Source organism: Oncorhynchus kisutch, linkage group LG14 (genome assembly GCF_002021735.2).
Source record: "Oncorhynchus kisutch isolate 150728-3 linkage group LG14, Okis_V2, whole genome shotgun sequence".
NCBI lineage: Eukaryota > Metazoa > Chordata > Actinopteri > Salmoniformes > Salmonidae > Oncorhynchus > Oncorhynchus kisutch.
This window is the reverse complement of record NC_034187.2, coordinates 72,264,294-72,289,293: the sequence shown is the minus strand read 5'-3', so window position 1 is coordinate 72,289,293 and position 25,000 is coordinate 72,264,294. Positions and strand designations below refer to the sequence as shown.

The following is a 25,000-nucleotide window of genomic DNA, read 5'->3' as shown; positions in this document are numbered from 1 at the left end:
AGATGGATGGAGCCAAATACAGGACCATTCTGGAAGAAAACCTGATGGAGTCTGCAAAAGACCTGAGACTGGGACGGAGATTTGTCTTCCAACAAGACAATGATCCAAAACATAAAGCAAAATCTACAATGGAATGGTTCAAAAATAAACATATCCAGGTGTTAGAATGGCCAAGTCAAAGTCCAGACCTGAATCCAATCGAGAATCTGTGGAAAGAACTGAAAACTGCTGTTCACAAATGCTCTCCATCCAACCTCACTGAGCTCGAGCTGTTTTGCAAGGAGGAATGGGAAACAATTTCAGTCTTTCGATGTGCAAAACTGATAGAGACATACCCCAAGTGACTTACAGCTGTAATCGCAGCAAAAGGTGGTGCTACAAAGTATTAACTTAAGGGTGCTGAATAAGTTTGCACACCCAATTTTTCAGTTTTTGATTTGTTAAAAAAGTTTGAAATATCCAATAAATGTCGTTCCACTTCATGATTGTGTCCCACTTGTTGTTGATTCTTCACAAAAAAATACAGTTTTATATCTTTATGTTTGAAGCCTGAAATGTGGCAAAAGGTTGCAAAGTTCAAGGGGGCCAAATACTTTCGCAAGGCACTGTACATACACCTACAGAATACAGTTTCAAATGCATTCAGAGAAACACACACAAACACAGAATTACACACACACGTACACACATGTAGACACACAAATTGTATTCAGATTCAGAAAACTTGAATGTCCTAAGAGGCAATTGATTTTGCAGCAGGAAAATTACATTGACAAAATCACATATTAAAATAGAAAACAACAGAAAAAGCCACAAATATTTACAGGATGTTTACAAACATATGCCCACACTTCCACCTGCCCACCCACCCACACACCCATCCACCCACACAGACACAGACACATACTGTAGCTCAGGTCTCCCTGGGTGGGTTGTATGTAGACAGGACCCCGCCACTTATCATAACACTTGACGTAATAGTGAACACTCACACACTGATTTGGTGAACATCTGGCGTTGTCCCTGTGCTGGCAATGTACGCAGTCAGAAAGGATGAGCTAGTTCCTGTTTAAAGACGGAGATAAAGAAACAAGACATTCTACTGTTCAACAGGTGGTGGCCCCCAGTCTTGATCACATTTATCTCCTTAGAGAGACACACTCTATCGGACGGCCACTACGTACTACAGATTCTGTAACATACTCCCACACACATACATACACACATACGTTGACTCACACACACAACCCCTCATACCCCCCCACTGATGTAATGTCATACAGCAACAGTGGGGTGTGAGGAAAACAGGCCGTGTCAACAGTGAGGTGTGAGGAAAACAGGCCGTGTCAACAGTGTTGTTTGTTGTCCTCTACATGTGCTGTTACAAGCAAGTCATTAGTGCAGCCCTACTGATGGGGTGTATACATGTACAGTGCCTTGCGAAAGTATTCGGCCCCCTTGAACTTTGCGACCTTTTGCCACATTTCAGGCTTCAAACATAAAGATATAAAACTGTATTTTTTTGTGAAGAATCAACAACAAGTGGGACACAATCATGAAGTGGAACGACATTTATTGGATATTTCAAACTTTTTTAACAAATCAAAAACTGAAAAATTGGGCGTGCAAAATTATTCAGCCCCTTTACTTTCAGTGCAGCAAACTCTCTCCAGACGTTCAGTGAGGATCTCTGAATGATCCAATGTTTACCTAAATGACTAATGATGATAAATACAATCCACCTGTGTGTAATCAAGTCTCCGTATAAATGCACCTGCACTGTGATAGTCTCAGAGGTCCGTTAAAAGCGCAGAGAGCATCATGAAGAAAACAACAGAAAAAGCCACAAATATTTACAGGATGTTTACAAACATATGCCCACACTTCCACCTGCCCACCCACCCACACACCCATCCACCCACACAGACACAGACACATACTGTAGCTCAGGTCTCCCTCACGTGGCTCTCCCCTGGTCTCCTCAGCGGACAGGGCCTGACAGTGAAAGAAACATGTTGTTGGGAAACACACCGGGGGTCCAGGCCAAGTTTTCACTGGGATGATGAAATACAAAGGAAGGTTTTTCCAGCTATACAGTGGCCCATACAGATTGGAGCATTAGCCATCCGCCAGACCGAAGGCTGCATCCTCAATTGCACCCTATTCCTTACATAGTGCACTACTTTTGACCAGGACCCACAGGGCACTATACAGGGAATAGGGTGCCATTTTGGATGCACCCGGAGACAGCCAGAAGTCATTTGGCTTAGGCCTAACTGCTTTGTCACCAAACTATTCAGCAAGACAAGCCAGATGGTGTCACGTTCTGACCTTAGTTCCTTTGTTATGTCTTTGTTTTAGTATGGTCAGGGCGTGATTTGGGTGGGTGTCTATGTTCGTTTTTCTATCATTTGGGATTTCTGTGTTCGGCCTAGTATGGTTCTCAATCAGAGGCAGCTGTCAATCGTTGTCCCTGATTGAGAATCATACATAGGTAGCCTGGTTTCACTGTTGAGTTGTGGGTGTTTGTCTTCCGTGTCAGTGCTTGTTTCCACACGGGACTGTTTAGTTTATTCACGTTTATTGTTTTGTTCCAGTGTTCTGTTGTGTTTGATGAAACATTATGGACACTTACCACGCTGCGCATTGGTCCTCCGATCCTTCTCGCTACTCCTCCTCAGAAGAGGACGAGATTCGTTACAGATGGGATTGGTTTGGTCTCTCTACCAACACACACACACACATACTGTAGACACACAGAAAGATTGACAGACGCATATAAGTGTGTGAACACATGCAAACACACATACTGTAGGCCTACGCAGTACGCACAACACAACCACCATGCTAACTGAAATCTAGCCTTTACAGAGTTCTTCCACCTGGAGTTGATTTCCACTCCTCTCTGATCTAATTACATATTCAAATATTCACCATCAAAATCTGTGTTTAAAACTAAAAACCTTACTTGCTACATCCATTTTTGAATAAATAAATATACCCAATGATAACTTATAAATGCCTAATGAGTTTAGTTCCACTGTTGTAGCCCATCAGAACCTCAAATATGAGCGTGTTTTACACCAATGTAAATGTAAACAAATACTGTTTAACCTGAAAACATGGTTAAAATTATCATGACACTAGATGAGACACAAATGCAGACACAGGAGGCAGATGGTTGGAGTTTAAGATGTTTAATAAATCCAAAGGGAATAGGCAAGAGAATGGTCATGAACAGGTAAAAGGTCATAACCAGAACAGAGTCCAGGAGGTACAGAGTGGCAGGCAGGTTCGAGGTCAGGGCAGGCAGAATGGTCAGGCAGCGGGTACAGAGTCCAGAAACAGGCAAGGGTCAAAACCAGGAGGACTAGAAAAAGGAGAAAAGGCAAAGCAGGAAAACGGGAAAACCGCTGGTAGGCTTGGACATTCAAGACGAACTGGCCCAGAGAGACAGGAAACACAGGGATAAATACACTGGGGAAAACAAGACAAACTGGCACAGAGAGACAGAGAGACAGGAAACACAGTGATAAATACACTGGTACAGAGAGACAGGAAACAGGGATAAATACACTGGGGAAAACAAGACAAGCTGGCACAGAGAGACAGGAAACACAGGGATAAATACACTGGTACAGAGAGACAGGAAACACAGGGATGAATACACTGGGGAAAACAAGACAAACTGGCACAGAGAGACAGGAAACACAGGGATAAATACACTGGTACAGAGAGACAGGAAACAGGGATAAATACACTGGGGAAAACAAGACAAGCTGGCACAGAGAGACAGGAAACACAGGGATAAATACACTGGTACAGAGAGACAGGAAACACAGGGATGAATGCACTGGGGAAAACAAGACAAACTGGCACAGAGAGACAGGAAACACAGGGATAAATACACTGGTACAGAGAGACAGGAAACACAGGGATAAATACACTGGGGAAAACAAGACAAGCTGGCAGAGAGAGACAGGAAACACAGGGATAAATACACTGGTACAGAGAGACAGGAAACACAGGGATGAATACACTGGGGAAAACAAGACAAACCTGCACAGAGAGACAGGAAACACAGGGATAAATACACTGGTACAGAGAGACAGGAAACACAGGGATAAATACACTGGGGAAAACAAGACAAACTGGCACAGAGAGACAGGAAACACAGGGATAAATACACTGGTACAGAGAGACAGGAAACACAGGGATAAATACACTGGGGAAAACAAGACAAACTGGCACAGAGAGACAGGAAACACAGGGATAAATACACTGGTACAGAGAGACAGGAAACACAGGGATAAATACATTGGGGAAAACAAGACAAACTGGCACAGAGAGACAGGAAACACAGGGATAAATACACTGGTACAGAGAGACAGGAAACACAGGGATAAATACACTGGGGAAAACAAGCAACACCTGGAGGGGCTGGAGACAATAACGAGGACAGGTGAAACAGATCAGGGTGTGACAAAAATGTCAATTTCATGGATAGCTCTGTCTATGAATTTGAGTGGCTACATTTCTCCAGGCTCATCCCTCAGGTTTTTGCCAAAACAGATGTGGGGTGGCCACTTTGTTAATGTTTCAATTAAGGATTCTATCTTTAAGCTGGAGATATCTGTTTCTTTGCATGGGCTGCATCTCAATCCACCACATCTGCCGATGTTGGTCTTCCACATCTGCGGTGGAAGGTGGCAGAGCTACAGCTGTGTTTGTCAGACAAACTATTATGCCCCCCCCCCCCCTTTTTGCTCTATGGCCCCCACAAGTGTCAGGAGACTCGTCTGAAGGTAACCTGATACCAGGCTGAAAAAATGTATGGAAGTGAATAGTGCATTTCCACTTCAAAGGTATACGGGTAATTCCACAGTAAACATTTTATTATTCATTTCCTGAGCTTTATTATATATCTCAGCTATAGGACAGACACTTCAAAACAATCTTCCTTTCAATTTATTTTTTACTATCTGTTTTTCCATGTAATAATCTGTTTTTCAATGTGTGTGGCAGTAAGGCCAACTTCAATGTTTCATCAAATAAATAGTTTTTATTAAAAAATGTATACCTACAGGGGTCAAATAGCTAAATTATCCTTGGTATGACCATCTTAAAACAATTCCATATGTTAGCTTAGTAGAAATCCAGCCCGGGCCCTTAGACCTCAAGGGGAAAGCTTCTGAAGAGAATGTCTATGATTGAGCTGTCTAACACCACTGGCCTGGTGCTATTTCAGTATGTACCTTTAGCTAACCCCTCCGACAATTGTTGCCATGCCAAACAGTATATACAGCATGGATATATTGTATGACATTGATTATCTGAGGAGTTGGCTAAAGCACATAGAGATGTGGGAACAGGCTAGTCAAACAGGACTAGCAGTAGACTGATTACAGGTGCTGTATAATCATTCCCAGGTAAAATAATATACCAGCTCCTCAATGAATGGCAAATGTATGAGCCTGAGATTCCAAGCAATGATGGCGGTGCCTTTCAAGACCAATCAAAGTCCCTTTTCTCCGGAAAGACAATATGACCTTTTACACCTTTACCACTAATATAAAGTAACATGCCAGCATTCATTGATGACTTTTACAATTGGACAATGTTTGTTAATATGAAACACGTTCACTTTAAAACGGTTGCCACAGACAGTGACATAGCATTTACTTTAGGGTGAGTTGACAATGACGAGGTGATGTTTTTCTTACCAATAATTTCACAGTATGTCATAACAACAAAGGGTTGCCATGCAACCAATCTTGATAACTTTCATGTGTTGGGTTGCGCTCTGAGAAAAAGAAGCTGCTTGTTTTTCTTGTAATGATAATGTTGAAGAAAAGTCCTTCTACTGTTCTTACAGTATAACATAACCCAGAGGAAACTGAGCCCTGGATTCAAACTAGCAGATTAGACTCAGAAACATATAACATCCATATTGATCCAACATTCAATTGAAAAGAGCACCCAACACAACTTCCTTGTTGTCCTATCTATTTTTATGTGAATGACACCAATCAAATCATTAGTTGTGAAATCAACTACAGTAGTGTGAAAAAATATTTGCCCCTTTCTAATTTTCTCTACTTTTTGATACAAAATGTTATCAGACCTTCAACCAAAACCTAATATTAGATAAAGGGAACCTGAGGGAACAAATAACACAATTACATATTTACTGAATTTACTTCATAAACAAAGTTATACTTTTGAATCGCCTGTCCATAGAACATTCTTCCAAGAATCTTGATGATCATCCAGGTGCTTTTTGGCAAACTTGAGTCAACTTTTTAGATGAGATGGGTCCCATTATACTTGGCAAAAATCAAACACTGCATTCCACAGAAAGAACCTCATACCAACAGTCAAGCATGCTGGTGATAGTGTGATGGTTTGGGGATGCTTTGCTGCCCCAATACCTGCACGACTTGCCTTAATAGAAGGAACCATTAATTATGCTCTGTATTAGAGAATTCTAATACTAATTCTAATTCTAATAAGTTCAGGCCATCCATCTGTGAGCTGAAGCTGAAGTGCAGCTGGGTCATGCAGCAAGATGATCCCAAACACACAATCAAGTCGACATGAAAGTGGCTAAAAAGCAACAAATTTTAAGTTTTGGTATAGCCTAGTCAAAGTCCAGACCTAATCCCAATTGAGACGGTATGGCAAGACTTGAAACGAACAGTTCATGAATGAAACCCCATAAATGTTGCTAAAGCAGTTCTGCATGCAAGAGTGGGAAGAAAATTCCTCCACAGTGATGTGAGAGACTGATCAACAACTACAGGAAGCATTTGGTAGAAGTCATTGCAGCTGAAGGTGGCACAACCAGTTATTGAGTGCAAGGGTGAAATTCACACAGTGAAATTGGGTGTTGCATAACCTTTTTAATTAAATAAATAATCCTCTTACTATACCAACATATCACCCTTACAGAAACAGCAACTGTCTTTACTGCCTTAACATACACTCTTAGAAAAAAGGGTTCCAAAAGGGTTCTTCTGTCACGATCGTCGTATGGAGTAGACCAAAGCGTAGCGTGGTGTGAATCCAACCTTTTATTGAATGACGAAAAACCACGAAGAACACTTAAACAACGTGACGCTATGACATCACGTGCAGACACAGGCAACTACACATAGACAATAACCCACGAACTACAATACAACACAGGCTACCAAAATATGGTCCCAATCAGAGACAACGACAAACACCTGCCACTGGTTGAGAACCATATCAGGCCAAAACACATAGAAATAGACAAACTAGACATACAACATAGAATGCCCACTCCTATCACACCCTGACCAAACAAAACATAGAAACAAACAATGCAAATCATGGTCAGAGTGTGACATCTTCGGCTATCCCCATAGGACAAGCCTTTTTGGTTCCAAGTAGAACCCTTTTTTGGTTCCAGGTATAATTATTTCGGGTACCATGTAGAACACTGTGTGTAAAGTGTTCTACATGGAACTCAAATGGGTTCTACCTGGAACCAAAAAGGGTTCTTCTAGATAGCACCTTTTTTCTAAGAGTGTAGGTAGCTGATTTGGTGCTTGGTGCCGAGATTACTCTACACTCCACACCTATATTAACAAATCTCTCAATTGTTATTTGTCCCTTTTTCTGGCCTGCTGGTTAATTTTCAGAGGAATGTGAGGAGCAGCCGTCACTTTAACACATGAATGGAGTTGTGAGGAGTGGGGAGGGCTGGGGAGGAACATGGAAGACTGGTACCCTATGCTCTATATAGATCCCTTTGGCCCCTGGTGAAATTAATATAGTGCACTTTAAAGGGAATTAGGGTAGCATTTGGGATGCATCCCAGAGCATATTGCCTCCGGCAGTGTAGGCTAAAATGAGGCTGGGTGGCTGGATGGATGACCCCTGCATGCCACTTGTTCTTGTTGATAGGGCCTTTGATGTTTGGGGTGTGAATGGGTGAGGGTAAGCGGAAATACAATAGGTGAAATGTGAGGGACTCACTGTATTGATAGTGATAGTGGTGGTGGACAAGATTTGTTTATAGTCATTGTAACACTTGAAGGAGATTCCTTTGAATCGCAAAAGCTGAACAGTTGATTGAATTTCTGCCCTAATGCTTGTTGGAAAACTGTTTGACCCATGAACTCTGGAAAGTCAGGGCAATTAGCCCTAAAAAGCAAGGTTACAAAAAGACGGAGTGGCTAACAATCCCTAGTAATGTTGGTGTGTTTAACAGTACTTTTCTTTTATTTATGTTGTGGTTCTCAAATCAGATGTTATTTGTCACATACACCGAATACAACAGGTGTAGACCTCACAGTGAAATGCTTACTGACAAGCCCTTAACCAATAACGCAGTTTAAAAAAGAAAAAACCAGTAACAATGAAAGCGCAGCATTAAAATAACAACCGCGGGGCTATTCTGCAGGTGTTAAGGTTGTTCAGGCTATGTATGTCCAACAGCAGCTTTTTGCTTTGACAGTAACAGCCAGGGGATAGTGTGGTGTCGCTACCAGAAACATGCTGTTGCTGGATTTCAATGGAACCCATGTTATGTACAAACTAACGGCCACACAACCAAATATCTTATTTTCAAAACCTTCAGAGCTCTCGGACTTCAAGATGTGATGCAGATTCCCTAATCAATTACGCACCTAACATCTTCAATCTTAGAATGATGAACAGTCCATATCAGTTATTACTGTAATTTTAACCAATCTGCAATCTGAACCAATACTCATAAATGACTACACTATTGCATCAAGTGATTTCCAGTAAAGATTGGGTCTGTTTTAACAGATCAAATAGGAGTTATCAGTGAATAAGTAATTGACGATGAGCAGATGTTCGGGACGGAGACTCATTTAAATGTTACACAACCCTCTGTTCATTATGAGGTGGCAGTGTGTCAGTCTATTTTGACCCCCATCTGTAGAGGTGGCAGGTGTTCCTTCAGTCCCTCAAAGAGCAGGTTTTATATCCCTCCTCAAGTTAGTTGCTTGGTTTCCATGGAGATTCCCAACAGAAAGAGGCTTGTTTTGAGGGGCCTGGGCTGGGGAAGGGAAGGCTTTACTAGCTGGCTGCTCTCTGGTCTTCAGTTTGACTTGAAAAAAAGGGAAAATCAAGCCAACACAGAAAACAACCTAGCATTGTCTCCTGATTTTATGCAGGGTTTATAACAGTGATCTTCTCTGTGGATTAAGAAAGACTGGACTGTCCAAATCTCCCCAGCCATGCTCGGATCCTCTCAAATTGGTCATACTCTCTTTTTGAAATGAACCAATTTGAGGTACAGCATATCTAAAGATTTTATACACTGTACATTTAGAATTAGACGATCAGAAAAGTACCAATGCTTATAGGTCATTGACCTGAGACCCAACAGTAGATGTCTAGTTTACCTCAACAGAGTGCAGGAGCCATGATCAAAACATCAGCAACTGGGAAGTGTCCAACCAAGAGGTCTACTGTTCTACTTTATCTCTCCAGCCAGGCTTATGTTATCACTTTATCCATGCTAAGCCTCGGGTTAAAGAGACAAACTGTCTTAACCCCACAGCTTTCAGGCTGCTAAAAGGCTGCCAATTATATGTCTTATTCATAACTGTCAAACTCTCTTGCCAAACTTTGTCATATGGTGGCATTCAGGGCAATGACAGTGGTCTCGTCTGAAAAACAAGAGACTTGTACATTTCCAAAAGGGTGGGTTTGGTTAACAAACTACATTCCACGTATTGCGCTTGAAACTGTCATGACAGATTCTGTGGTATACTGGTACAAAGGTATTCGCTTCGACTGGTGTTGTGTTTCAACTGTAATGTGGGTGTATTTAAATGTTTCAACAAGGGATGATTAACGTGGCGGTAAAGCTGCAAAACAGGCTTTATTCTTCTTCATCCTGAGAGAACAGAGAAGTTGAGGGGGACTAAACTCAAGGAGCATATAAACCACTGGCTTTGTTTATCGGTTCATGTTCCACCTTTACTGTTGTTCTATACCTCTGTGTTATAACACCTTTACCCCTGTGTTATAACACCTTTACCTCTGTGTTACAACACCTTTACCTCTGTGTTATAACACCTTTACCTCTGTGTTATAACACCTTTACCTCTGTGTCATAACACCTTTACCCCTGTGTCATAACACCTTTACCTCTGTGTTATAACACCTTTACCTCTGTGTCATAACACCTTTACCTCTGTGTCATAACACCTTTACCTCTGTGTCATAACACCTTTACCTCTGTGTTATAACACCTTTACCTCTGTGTTATAACACCTTTACCTCTGTGTTATAACACCTTTACCTCTGTGTCATAACACCTTTACCTCTGTGTTATAACACCTTTACCTCTGTGTTATAACACATTTACCTCTGTGTTATAACACCTTTACCTCTGTGTCATAACACCTTTACCCCTGTGTTATAACACCTTTACCTCTGTGTCATAACACCTTTACCTCGGTGTTATAACACCATTACCTCTGTGTTATAACACCTTTATCTCTGCGTTATAACACCTTTACCTCTGTGTCATAACACCTTTACCTCTGTGTCATAACACCTTTACCTCTGTGTTATAACACCTTTACCTCTGTGTTATAACACCTTTACCTCTGTGTTATAACCCCTTTACCTCTGTGTTATAACACCTTTACCTCTGTGTTATAACACCTTTACCTCTGTGTTATACACCTGCAGGTGTAGAAGCACGGTGGCTAGGAAAAACTCCCTAGAAAGGTCAAAACCTAGGAAGAAACCTAGAGAGGAACCAGGCTATGTGGGGTGGCCAGTCCTCTTCTGGCTGTGCCGGGTGGAGATTATAACAGAACATGGCCAAGATGTTCAAATGTTCATAAATGACCAGCATGGTCCAATAATAATAAGGCAGAACAGTTGAAACTGGAGCAGCAGCACAGCCAGGTGGACTGGGGACAGCAAGGAGTCATAATGTCAGGTAGTCATGAGGCATGGTCCTAGGGCTCAGGTCCCCCGAGAGAGAGAAAGAAAGAGAGAAAGAGAGAATTAGAGAGAGCACACTTAAATTCACACAGGACACCGAATAGGACAGGAGAAGTACTCCAGATATAACAAACTGACCCTAGCCCCCCGACACATAAACTACTGCAGCATAAATACTGGAGGCTGAGACAGGAGGGGTTAGGAGACACTGTGGCCCCATCCGAGGACACCCCAGGACAGGGCCAAACAGGAAGGATATAACCCCACCCACTTTGCCAAAGCACAGCCCCCACACCACTAGAGGGATATCTTCAACCACCAACTTACCATCCTGAGACAAGGCTGAGTATAGCCCACAAAGATCTCCGCCACGGCACAACCCAAGGGGGGGGCGTCAACCCAACCTCTGTTATAAAACATTTTCCTTTGTGTTATAACACATTTATATCTGTGTTATAACACCTTTACCTCTGTGTTAACACCTTGACCGCTGTATTATAACACATTCATCTCTGTTATAACACATTTTCCTCTATGTTATAACACATGTATCTCTGTGTTATAACACCTTTAACTCTTTGTCATAACAAATGTATCTGTGTGTTATAACACCTTTTCCTCTGTTATATCACATTTTCCTGTGTTATATCACCTTTACCTCCATGTTATAAACACCTTTAACTCTGTGTTATAACACATTTAGCTCTGTTGTAACACATTTTCATCTGTGTTATAACAGCTTTACCTCTGTGTTATTACACATTGACCTCTGTGTTATAACACCTTTACCTCTATGTTATAACACATTTATCTCTGTGTCATAAAACATTAACCTCTGTGTTATAACACATGTATCTCTGTGTTATAACACCTTTAACTCTGTGTCATAACAAAGTTATCTCTGTGTTATAACACATTTACCTCTACGTTATAACACATGTATCTCTATGTTATAACACAATTACCTCTTTGTTATAACACCTTTACCTCCATGTTATAACACTTTTACCTTTGTGTAATAACACATTTATCGTACATTTATAATTTATTGCAACACATTTTCCTCTGTGTTATAACAGCTTTACCTCTGTGTTATTACACCTTGACCTCTGTGTTATGCCTGAATCTATAGTAATAGAACAGCAAATGTATGGAAGTAGAAAAGAGGAATGCTGATGAATAATGAAATGAACATTCATAGATTTAAAGATAGGAGAAGCCCAAGCGTATATGCCCTGTGCTTACGCTTCATCTTTGTAGAGTATTTTGACTTGTGACTTTTGACAGTATTGTGCGACAGTTATCCAGGTTTTCAAAGTTACAATCGCTCCTAGCAGGGTTATGGGTGTGCGTGTGTGCTTGCGTGTGTGCATGTGTTTGCATAAGTGTGTGTCTGTGCTTACTTACCCCACACAACGGAGGAATTTAATGGGCTATTTTGCAGTCCAATAACGAGTATGCATTCGAATGTATTCAATCTGGGCGATGGTTCTCAGTGCTAATTTAAAGCAGACAATGATGATGCTAAAATGCCACATTTACAGTTATTGGTTGAGAATACATTGTCTGCATTGTGTGCTTTGTAATGCTAATGATGATTGGCTAGGGTGGACTTGGATTGGGTTGGGCGGGGGGGGGGGGGGTATATTTCCATACATACTACAGACTCCCATCACCGACCCCCCACCCACCTACACACAGCCGCCCCCCACCCCAGATTTACTTTTTCAGTTGAAATCAAAGTACAATCTAAAATTCTTAAATTCTTGCAGACACTATATGAAAATGATAGCAGTACACAAGAGATCTTACTGAGGAAATGTTCATTGGAACTGTATCTGAGCCAAGCCTTTAAATAACATTAGGATAATAAGGCATTATAAAATGCCAGTGATGGTTCTTTCACGAGGATAATCTGACATCAAGTCTTGACATGTTATGCTCCATTCTCAACCATATCCATTGTGAAAGGATTTTGTTAGCCTCATCTATATAGGCTACTTTGTGATTCACTTGAGATAAATTTCCTGGCTCAAGGCTTTTTGGGGGTTGGGGAGGGGGGGGGGGCTTGAGCAAGTTGTTGGGGTCATATTAGCTAGTGAAATACAAAGTAAATCTATTGTCACTGACTACAAAGCCTTTGGATTCATTCTAAAGAACATGTGATAAACAGAATATCAATGACATGTATAAAACAAAAAGAAAGTGTTAAATGTAAAATATTTATAATTATAAATCTTATTGTCAAAACGGATAGATCTAACAGTCATTTCAAAATAGTTTCTGAGAAATCACTTACCATCCTACTTTTGAAATACGCAGACATTAATACAAATATGTTAATTATATTTAGATTTCTGCGCCATGAATGAAAATAATATGTATTGGATTAATGGATTATCCATTTTAATTTGATAATTTACATATTTCATTATTATTTCCAAAATTCATACTATTTAAAGCTGTGGACTATCTCTCACGTGTGCAGTTGGCATCTCACGTTTGGATGAAGCAGTGAAACAGAGCACCCTCGAAGGAGCGCTTTGGGAGAATCACCCCTGACACAACCCAAGCCACTGGTCCTTGAACCTGACCTTATGGGCCAGAGGCGAGCTTGTCACCCCGCTTCCCCGCTGATGTATTGTCAACGAATAGTTTTCAATGGCCGGATAGATCGACTGGTCCATCAAATACACTTTCCTTGCTGCCCAGCTTTCCCCCCGTGGTGCTGCTGGTTTTGACACTGAGACAAAACCGAGAGAGAACTATGAATGATAAAGAACCAAGGAGGGCAAAAGGAGGCGGTTAGTCTTTGTAGTCGGGAGGAATGCGGAAATGTTCCTGCTCTGTGTCAAACTTCTCTGAAGGGGGTCAAGGCACATTCAGCCAGCGTGGGAAAGCGAAGAAGAGACGGAGCTCACAGACAAAATTTGAAAAAAAGAGCGTTAAAACAGGAAAAAAAAATTAGAAGAGCATGGCTTGGAGAATATATCAAGCTTTTGTCCTATGACCTCCCCAAAAAAGTTGCAGTAGGAACTGTGTTTTTCTGTAAGGAATACGCCCCCCCCCCCCCCCCCCCCCCCCCCCACACACACAACCCCGGTATTATAGTTACTGCTTTGCTTGAGCTGCAGTTGAAGAGGTGGTAGTTAACTGCTGAGGGATGGGGGTTAGAGAAGCGTGCACCATCCGACTACCTGTGTGGGATATATGATGTGCTGTGTGTTAGTTTGAACATTTATCCAAAGGAGGGATGTTTCATCATTTCATGGACACGGCCAATGTTGCAACTTTCACTGATAACATGAAACGAGGTAGGCTGAAATGTTGATATTTTACTTTTTGTGTTAGAAACATGTATTTTGCATGCATGTCCTTATTGTGTTATTTTACCAATTCAATTGCTGCACATCATTTTTCATTAATGTAGACTACAAAAAAAAAAAATAACACATTCAATTAAAATAAAAAATCTGCTGTGCAAAAAACTGCGATAAAATTGCATTATTACACCATAACTATTAATGACATGGAAAGGGAGAGATATGTGTTTAAATGGACTATAGGAAGTTTAGACAATACAACTCGGTAAACAACCACGTGCTCGCAACAGTTTGTCGCCTATAATAAACCATAATTATTAGACTGGTCACATTTGAAAAACGATATCGTAGCCTGGATATTTTTGTGCATATGATATAGTAATTCTGCTTTATATTTTACATTCTGTTCTTTCAAGTTATTTTGCTTTTGTTTCTAACTCATTCGTCTACAAATCCCTCATTATACGCATGAACATAAGTATTACGTTATTGTTGTATTATGGACTGATTTATGCACTTAGAGAACGCATGTAAAAGTGATCAGATGTAAATGTCCTTGTTTTAGAGATGCCAGATGTTGTGTGAGGTTGCTAGAAGGACATGAGGTTCATGCGCGTAATGAAGTGGGAGTGGATCAAGTCGAACGCATTGGGGGTTCTAGTGTTCATAGTCGGAATGATGACACAATGTTGTAGCCTACCTGAACCTCCGTTTGACCAAACATTAGGCAGACATATAAGATGTTTACCTCTGCAACCTCTGTCTTCCTCTAATTTAGGCATTGCAAGTGCCAACAACTCTGTTATGTGAGGATGGCTTTGTAAAAACCCTGGCTCTTCACATTCGTCGGGATTCCCCGCAATATTCTCAACAAGAAAACAAATCCGCAAAAATGGACAATGAAAGTGTAGCACAAAGATACGAGCCCGTCGCCGAGATTGGCGAAGGTGCTTACGGAAAGGTGTACAAGGCACGAGATTTGAAGAACGCGGGACGCTTTGTAGCCCTAAAAAGAGTTCGGGTACAGACGGAGGAGGAAGGGATGCCCCTCTCGACCATCCGTGAGGTGGCGGTACTGAGGCAACTGGAGGCATTCGAACACCCCAACGTGGTCAGGTAAGCAGAGATGGAACTGGGAGAGGGGGGTGCATTTAACAAGGGCCTCTCCTCTACCAGGAGTTCCATTATCTCTTCATGCTCTTATAACTCCTGGTATTTCTCTCTTTAAATGGCTGCATAATGTCTATATACACTGAGTGTACAAAACATGCCTAATATTGAGTTGCAGCCCCCACCCTTTTGCCTTCAAAATAGCCCAAATTCTTCAGGGCATGGACTCTACAAGGCTTCAAAAGCGTTCCACAGAGATGCTGGCCCATGCTGACTCCAATGCTTCCCACAGTTGTGTCAAGTTGGCTGGATGTCCTTTGGGTGGTGGACCATTCTTGATACACACAGGAAACTGTTGAGCTTGAAAAACCTGCAGCGTTGCAGTTCTTGACACAAACTGGTGCACCTGGCACCTACTGTACTACCATCCATACCACGTTCAAAGGCACTTAAGTCTTTTGTCTTGCCTATTCACCCTCTGAATGGCACACACACACAATCCATGTCTCAAGGCTTAAAAACCTTTCTTTAACCTGTCTCCTCCCCTTCATCTGGACTGATTGAAGTGGATTGAAGTGACATCAATAAGGGATCACAGCTTTAACCTGGATTCACCTGGTCTGTCTATGTCATATTGTTTTGTACACTCAGTGTATATATTTTGCATATGTCAGGTATACATCTATATAATGTCAGATATACATCTATATAATGTCAGATATACAGTATCTGCCTCCATGGGATGTATTGCAGAGTCTTATGGAGTTGTCTTATTGACATTCGGAAAAGCTGTGGTTTTGTAACTATAAACACCTTTTGATACTGGTGTTACTATAAGGCCTCACAGTGGAGGTGTCATAATACATAACAGTCAAACAGGGAAATGGTTCCAGTTGCTTTTCCACCATTTATTTTTCATATGGGGAATTTTAGAAACTCTGAAAACACGGGGTGTGTTTCATGTAGGCTTACCCTGGTGTGATGGTTTGATAACCATGTCAATATCTATTAGACAAGCTGATAATCAATATATTCAGCTCCTATTTATGCTCAGTTTCGAAAAATGCTAATTAGCATCAAAGTAAACATCATGCAAGACTACAAATCCCTGCAAGCTCCTGCACGTAATCTCCAGCTGAAACCTTTGCTAGCAGGTGTTGTGTCAATTTAAAAGTTGCACAAGACAGTTCACAGAATTGTCAATTGAGAAAAATGTTGATAATATATTTATTACTAAATGTACATACCATTAGATAGTTAATCCAGAGATTATTACCTTCGCCTCGATTCGGCAGTCTTGCTCAGATCATCATATCAGGTAATTAGCATTTCATTTTTGAGGGGTAAATACAGGCGAATACATTGATAAAAGTCAGCTTGTCCTAGAGAGATTTACATGGTTATCTAAACGTCACGTCAGGGTAAACCTACAGGAAACACAGCCCTTATTTGAAGTGTTTCTAAAATCCCCTATTGGGAAAATGAATGGTGGAAAAACAATTGGAACCATTTCCCTTTTTGACCTCTAGGATTTATGGGTATTATGGATCAAACTGTAGTAATACAACTTGATGGATTTTTTGTGTGCAGTACCTGTGACAAACATTCTTGGGTGATATCTGTTCACTAGATTAGTCATGGGTAAAGTCATTCCCATTGCTGGTTATAGTGACATTTCCCCAAAAAGTGAATGAACTGCGGTTAGGAATGAATAAGAAGAAAGAAGAGATACTGTATTCAGCTGATTTTGCCCCATTCCAGTATCCTACAAGAGTTGGGGATATAAACAGTGTTGTTTTTAGTCATCCAGGCCACAAGACAACATAAAAAGGTTGTTATGCTTGCAGCTGTAGACTCCCATGGGTCAGTTTGGATGTCAGTCCGGTCCACGTCATTCGGACCTCGTCATTTACCGGCCTTGCTCAAGGTCTAACCTTGCCATTAAGCTTTTGAGTGCTTTTGGATTAAAAGCTTAATGGAAACGTTTTAATAATACAAATGTTATTCTCTGTCCTGCTGGTCCCACCACAGCCTCAAAGTGCATCATTATTCTCTTAAACTGAATAAATGAATAGATTCTCAATTGAGATTTCACGTATCGAAGGTTCCCCAGATTGAGTTTCATGAAATGACAACACAAAATGTGCCCTGACTCCCTATACTTTATGGTATGCATCTAATCTGTCTATTCTGTTAGGTTGTGGTTCCCTACACTTTTAGAATAAAATAATTCCAAAGGGCTTCTTTGGCTGTCCCCATAGGAGAATCCATTTTGGTTCCAGGAAGAACCCTTTTTCGATTGAGGTAGAACCCATTTGGGTTCCATGTGGAAAGGGTTTTACATGTAACCCAAAGGGTAATACCTGGAACCAAAAATGGCTCTTCAAAGGGTTATCCTATGGGAACAGCTGAAGAACCCTTTTAGGGACTAGATAGCACTTTTTCTCTAAGAGTGTATACATAAGCCCAAGTTTGAATCCACACCAAAGGGGGTCTGGTCTGGTCTATATCTATAAAGCTAAACAGCATGGGAGCGAGCCGACACTGAGCAGGATGCATTCTGGACCTACTGTGTAACTACAGGCCTGCCAGGCCCTGGATGTTTTAGAATGACACCCATTAGTCATCCCATATGTTCAGTGTCTGGCGAGAGGCTGCATTGTAGCAGAACAATCACGGTTCTGAGGAGCATTTAACCTTGCGTTTCCAACCGGGAGGCTCACTCGTTCCGTGAGATCATGGGCGTATGGTTATAATACTTTGAAAGAATAACTCCTTACAAACCTTTGATAACAGTACAAGGGGGGCGTGGCGAGGTGCATCAAAAGAAAAGGACAACTTTCCTTAAGAGTTGGTGGGGCGGTTTTCCCATGCTTCAAAACAATTCACAGAGATTACACAGACATGAACTGCAATTTTACTGTTATTACTGCAGTGCTGTTGACTTTCGAAATATTTGAGGAAATTGAAATATGGATTTCACTGTAAATATTAAATATTTTAAATTAAATATAAGAATTACTGCATGAACCAACAGCGTCTGGTGGTTAGTCATGGGCAGTCCCTGCTTCAGTTGCCATGGCGCATCACACGTTGCCGTGGTGCTCCTGGAGGAATGTTTGTTGTGGTCCTCGGCTCTTTGAGGAAGACACTGGCCGTCTTCTCTAGGTTTTTCACCAAAGTTAGCCCCTGACACAACTGCAAGAATAATCTGGATGTTGGGGCTCGTTTTGTTTCTCTGTAAAAATACAACCACAAGTTGATGTATTGTGTTGGATGCTCAGGAGTTGCCAAGGGTTTCCCTCATAAAAGTCATATAATGTAGCTACAACATTATTATTGGCCTTGTCAGGATATAGGCTGAAGGATAGGTTTAGTTTTGTGTTCAGAAATCAAAACATGCCTGAAGGAATTAGGTCATAACTACGTTCGCTTGATGAATCACATTTTCTTAGACCTGAAGAGTTGCATTTGCTCCCAGATGTATTGGCTAAGACTTTAGCTCAGTGGGCCAAGGGGACTTGTGGTATGCAGGAGACCTGGATTCGAACCCTGGTAGGTTGCAGTTGCATGTTTTTAAGAACGAGAATTCCAATTCAATTTCTTTGACAAGGAGTTCAACTCTCAAGTGATCTTGTTGTGGTTACTGGACTGTACCATTCCACACATACTCTAAAAGCAGTGTAATTTCACTGGACTAATGGCAAGGAGATCATGTTGCCAAAATGTTGATCATTCAGGAGTAAGGAGTCATTTCAGATTGGTTCCTTTCGTTTAGCCAACAACGCCCCAGTAGGTTAAAGCATTTCTCGCATTCTTTCAAACTGTTAGTAAAACTAGCCTGGACAGTTACCTGACACTATAAAGGAATTTCTTCCCTAACTGAATCTTGATGGTTTAAATAGATTAGATCTCTCTCAGGTTTGGAAGGATACTAGAGATCCTATCAAGTGTGCTTTCTCCATATTTCAGAAGGCAGTTTGTACTGGAAAAATATGGTTTGTCATAGATGTTGAAAAAAACATCCCTTTTTCAGGACCCAGTCTTTCAAAGATAATTAATAAAAATCCAAATAACTTCACAGATCTTCATTGTAAAGGGTTTAAACACTGTTTCCCATGCACAAACAATTAATGAACATGCACCCGTGGAAGGGTCGTTAAGACACTAACAGCTTACAGACGGTAGGCAATTAAGGTCACAGTTTATGAAAACTTAGGGCACTAACGAGGCCTTTCTACTGACTCTGAAAAACACCAAAAGAAAGATGGCCAGGGTCCCTGCTCATCTGTGTGAACGTACCTTAGGCATGCTGCAAGGAGGCATGAGGACTGCAGATGTGGCCAGGGCAATAAATTGCAATGTCCGTACTGTGAGGTGCCTAAGACAGCACTACAGGGAGACAGCTACAGGGAGACAGCTGATCGTCCTCGCAGTGGCAGACCACTTGTAACAACACCTGCACAGGATCGGTACATCCGAACATCACACCTGAGGGACAGGAACAGAATGGCAACAACAACTGCCCGAGTTACACCAGGAACGCGCAACCCCTCTATCAGTGCTCAGACTGTTCGCAATAGGCTGAGAGAGGCTGGACTGAGGGCTTGTAGCCTGTTGTAAGGCAGGTCCTCACCAGACATCACCGGCAACAACGTCGCCTATCGGCACAAGCCCACCGTCGCTGGACCAGACAGGGCTGGCAAAAAGTGTTCTTCACTGACGAGTCGCAGTTTTGTCTCACCAGGGGTGATGGGCAGATTCGTGTTCATCGTCGAAGGAATGAGTGTTACACCGAGGCCTGTACTCGATTTGGAGGTGGAGGATCCGTCATGGTCTGGGGCGGTGTGTCACAGCATCATCGGACTGAGCTTGTTGTCATTGCAGGCAATCTCAATGCTGTGTGTTACAGGGAAGACATCCTCCTCCCTCATCAAATCAAATCAAATTTTATTTGTTACATACACATGGTTAGCAGATGTTAATGTGAGTGTAGCAAAATTCTTGTGCTTCTAGTTCTGACAATGCAGTATTAACCAACGAGTAATCTAACCTAACAATTCCACAACTACTTTATACACACAAGTGTAAAGGGATGAAGAATATGTACATAAAAATATATGAATGAGGGATGGTACAGAATGGCATAGGCAAGATGCATTAGATGGTATAGAGTACAGTATATACATATGAGATGAGTAATGTAGGGTATGTAAACATAAAAGTGGCATAGTTTAAAGTGGCTAGTGATACATGTATTACATAAAGATGGCACAATGCAGTAGATGGTATAGGGTACAGTATATACATATGAGATGAGTTTTGTAGGCTATGTAAACATGATATTAAGTGGCATTGTTTAAAGTGGCTAGTGGTACATTTTTACATACATTTTTACATTATTAAAGTGGCTGGAGTTGAGTCAGTATGCTGGCAGCAGCCACTCGATGTTAACAGTCTGATGGCCTTGAGATAGAAGCTGTTTTTCAGTCTCTCGGTCCCTGCTTTGATGCACCTGTACTGACCTCGCCTTCTGGATGATAGCGGGGTGAACAGGCAGTGGCTCGGGTGGTTATTGTCCTTGATGATCTTTATGGCCTTACTGTGACATCGGGTGGTGTAGGTGTCCTGGAGGGCAGGTAGTTGCCCCCGGTGATGCGTTGTGCAGACCTCACTACCCTCTGGAGAGCCTTACGGTTGTGGGCGGAGCAGTTGCGGTACCAGGCGGATTCTCTCGATTGTGCATCTGAAGGCGCTGCTGCGCAACACGCTGTCTGTGTGGGTGGACCAATTCAGTGTGTCCTTGATGTGTACATCGAGGAACTTAAAAGTTACTACCCTCTCCACTACTGTCCCGTCGATGTGGATGGGGGGGTGTTCCCTCTGCTGTTTCCTGAAGTCCACGATCATCTCCTTTGTTTTGTTGAGTGTGAGGTTATTTTCCTGACACCACACTCCGAGGGCCCTCACCTCCTCCCTGTAGGCCGTCTCGTCGTTGTTGGTAATCAAGCCTACCACTGTAGTGTCATCTGCAAACTTGATGATTGAGTTGGAGGCGTGCATGGTCACGCAGTCGAGGATGAACAGGGAGTATAGGAGAGGGCTAAGAACGCACCCTTGTGGGGCCCCAGTGTTGAAGATCAGCGGGGTGGAGATGTTGTTACCTACCCTCACCACCTGGAGGGGCGGCCCATCAGGAAGTCCAGTACCCAGAGAGACCCATGGTCTCGAGCTTGATGATGAGTTTGGAGGGTACTATGGTGTTAAATGCTGAGCTGTAGTCGATGAACAGCATTCTCACATAGGTATTCCTTTCGTCCAGATGGGTTAGGGCAGTGTGCAGTGTGGTTGCAATTGCGTCGGCTGTGTACCTATTGGGGCGGTAAGCAAATTGGAGTGGGTATAGGGTGTCAGGTAGGGTGGAGGTGATATGGTCCTTGACTAGTATCTCAAAGCACTTCATGATGACGGAAGTGAGTGCTACGGGGCTCTAGTCAATTAGCTCAGTTACCGTAGCTTTCTTGGGTACAGGAACAATGGTGGCCCTCTTGAACATTGTTATTCCTCTAAAAGTAAAGACAGATGATTTATGGCACTTATAACCTCTACTGACTTATTTTTTATTTTATTTAACCTTTATTTAACTAGGCAAGTCAGTTAAGAACAAATTCTTATTTACATTGACGGCTTACACTGGCCAAACCCTAATCCGGACAACGCTGGCCAATTGTACGCCGCCCTATGGGTTGTGATACAGCCTGGGAACGAACCAGTGTCTGTTGTGATGCCTCTTGCACTGTGATGCAGTGCCTTAGACCGCCGCGCCACTCGGGAGCCTTAATGAATTACAAACAAACCTTTTATAAACCCTTTTTTAAACATTTATAGATTAGAATTTTATATAAGTGTTATCATAATATCAGACTCACATAAACAATGCTAAGCAGCAGTATTTACTCTCCTCCTCTGCCTCTCTCTCTGCAGACTGTTCGATGTGTGTACTGTGTCTCGGACCGACCGCGAGACCAAGCTGACCCTGGTCTTTGAGCATGTTGACCAGGACCTGACCACATACCTAGAGAAAGCCCCTGATCCTGGGTGCCACCTGAAACTATCAAGGTGAGTCTGACATTACTGCTGCGGATTGATACAGATCTCGGATCAGATTACCCTTACTTAATACCCTTCCCTAAGGGAGGAAGATTTAGTGTCTAGGGGCAACTTCTCAGTTGAATTGTAAATTGTACTCATTAGGTCTATGAATAGAGTGCATTTGGAAAGTATTCAGACCCATTGACTTGTTCCACATTTTGTTACATTACGGCCTTATTCTGAATGGATTAAAATATTTTTTCCCCTCAATCAATTTACACACAATACCCCATAATGACAAAGCAAAAACAGTTTTTGCAAAATTTATAATAAAAAAACACTGAAAATATCAAATTTACAAGTATTCAGAGACCCTTTACTCAGTACTTGTTGAAGCCCCTTTGGCGGTAATTTGCACTCTACTTGGGTATGACGCTACAAGCTTGGCACACACCTGTATTTGGGGGAGTTTCTCCCATTACTCTCTACAGACCCTCTCAAGCTCTGTCAGGTTGGATGGGGAGTGTCGGTGCACAGCTATTTTCAAGTCTCTCCAGAGATATTTGATCTGGTTCAAGTCCGGGCTCTGGCTGGGCCACTCAAGGGCGTTCAGAGACTTGTCCCGAAGCCACTCCTGCATTGTCGTGGCTGTGTGCTTTGGGTCGTTGTCCTGTTTGAAGGTGAACCTTCACCCCAGTCTGAGGTCCTGAGCGCTCTGGAGCAGGCTTTCATCAAGGATCTCTCTCTCTGCTCCGTTCATCTTTCCCTCAATCCAAACTAGTCTCCCAGTCCCTGTTGCTGAAAAACATCCCCACAGCATTATGCTGCACCCACCATGCATTACCGTATGGATGGTGACAGGTTCCTCCAGATGTGACACTTGGCATTCAGGCCAAAGAGTTCAATCTTGGTTTCAACAGACCAGAGAATTATTTTTCTCACGGTCTTTTGGCAAGCGGGCTATCATGTGCCTTTTACTGAGGAGTAGCCTCCGTCTGGCCACTCTACCATAAAGGCCTGATTGGTGGAGTGCTGCAGAGATGGTTGTTCTTCTGGAAGGTTCTCCCATCTCCACAGAAGAACTCTGCAGCTCTGTCAGAGTGACCATTGGGTTCTTGGTCACCTCCCTGACCAAGGCCTTTTTCCCCCGATTGCTCAATTTGGCCAGGCGGCCAGCTCTAGGAAGTGTCTTGGTGGTTCCAAACTTCTTCCATTTAAGAATGATGGAGGCCACTGTGTCCTTGGGGACCTTCAATGTTGCAGAATGTTTTTGCCACCCTTCCCCAGATCTGTGCCTCAACACAGTCCTCTGTGTTACGGACAATTCCTTCAACCTCATGACTTGGTGTTTGTTCTGACATGGACTGTCAACTGTGGGACCTTATATAGACAGGTGTGTGCCTTTCCAAATCATGTCAAAATCAATTGAATTGACCACAGGTGGACTCCAATCAAGTTGTAGAAACATCTCAAGGATGATCAATGGAAACAGGATGCACCTGAGCTCAATTTACAGTCTCATAGGAAAGGGTCTGAATACTATAATTAAGGTATTTCTGTTTTAAACTTTTTATATATTTGCAAACATTTAAATTTCAAACAATCTGGTTTTGCTTTGTTATTATGGGGTATTGTATGTAGATTGATGAGGAAAATATATTTTTAATCAATTTTACAATAAGGCTGTAGCGTAACAAAATGTGGAAAAAGTCATGGGGTCTGAATACTTTCCGAAGGCACTTTATGTGGACCTTGTTTTTTGCCGAATATCCAGGGAATGTTTCTTCCCTGGCCCAGACAGGAACAGAGAGGATGGAACTCCCAAACATCAGAAAGCATTCAGGCTTGTTGAAGGGCAGCACACGTGTCCGGTGTTAATTTTGGCTCTCTTTTTTTAGATTTAGTCTTAGCCATTTTAATTGAAATATCATTAAGTCTTAGTCACATTTTTGTTATTTGAATATGATTTAGTCTAGTTATTGTCAAAATTATGAAAACACTGGGCCATTTTAGTCAACTAAATTCCCGTTAATTTTAGTCACATCAATGATCAATCAACCAACCAATCAATCAATCAAATGTATTTATAAAGCCCTACTTACATCAGCTGATGTCACAAAGTGCTGTACAGAAACCCAGCCTTAACCCCAAACAGCAAGCAATGCAGGTGTAGAAGCACGGTGGCTAGGAAAACTCCCTGGAACGGCAAGAACCTAGGAAGAAACCTAGAGTAGACCAGGCTATGAGGGATGGCCGGTCCTCTAATGACTGTGCCGGGTGGAGATTATAACAGAACATGGCCAAGATGTTCAAATGTTCATAGATGACCAGCATGGTCAAATAATAATAATCACAGTGGTTGTAGAGGGTGCAACAGGTCAGCACCTCTGGAGTAAATGTCAGTTGGCTTTTCATAGCCAATCATTCAGAGTATCTCTACCGCTCCTGCTGTCTCTAGAGAGTTGAAAACAGCAGGTCTGGACAGTAGCACGTCCGGTGAACAGGTCAGG

General features: G+C 42.1%; 1 pseudogene; it reads left to right on the top strand.

Annotated features, from left to right (window-relative positions):
• The first annotated feature begins 14,080 nt into the window (after positions 1-14,080).
• Positions 14,081-25,000, top strand: part of LOC116353481 (cyclin-dependent kinase 6-like) — an 11,860-nt pseudogene continuing 940 nt past the window's right edge.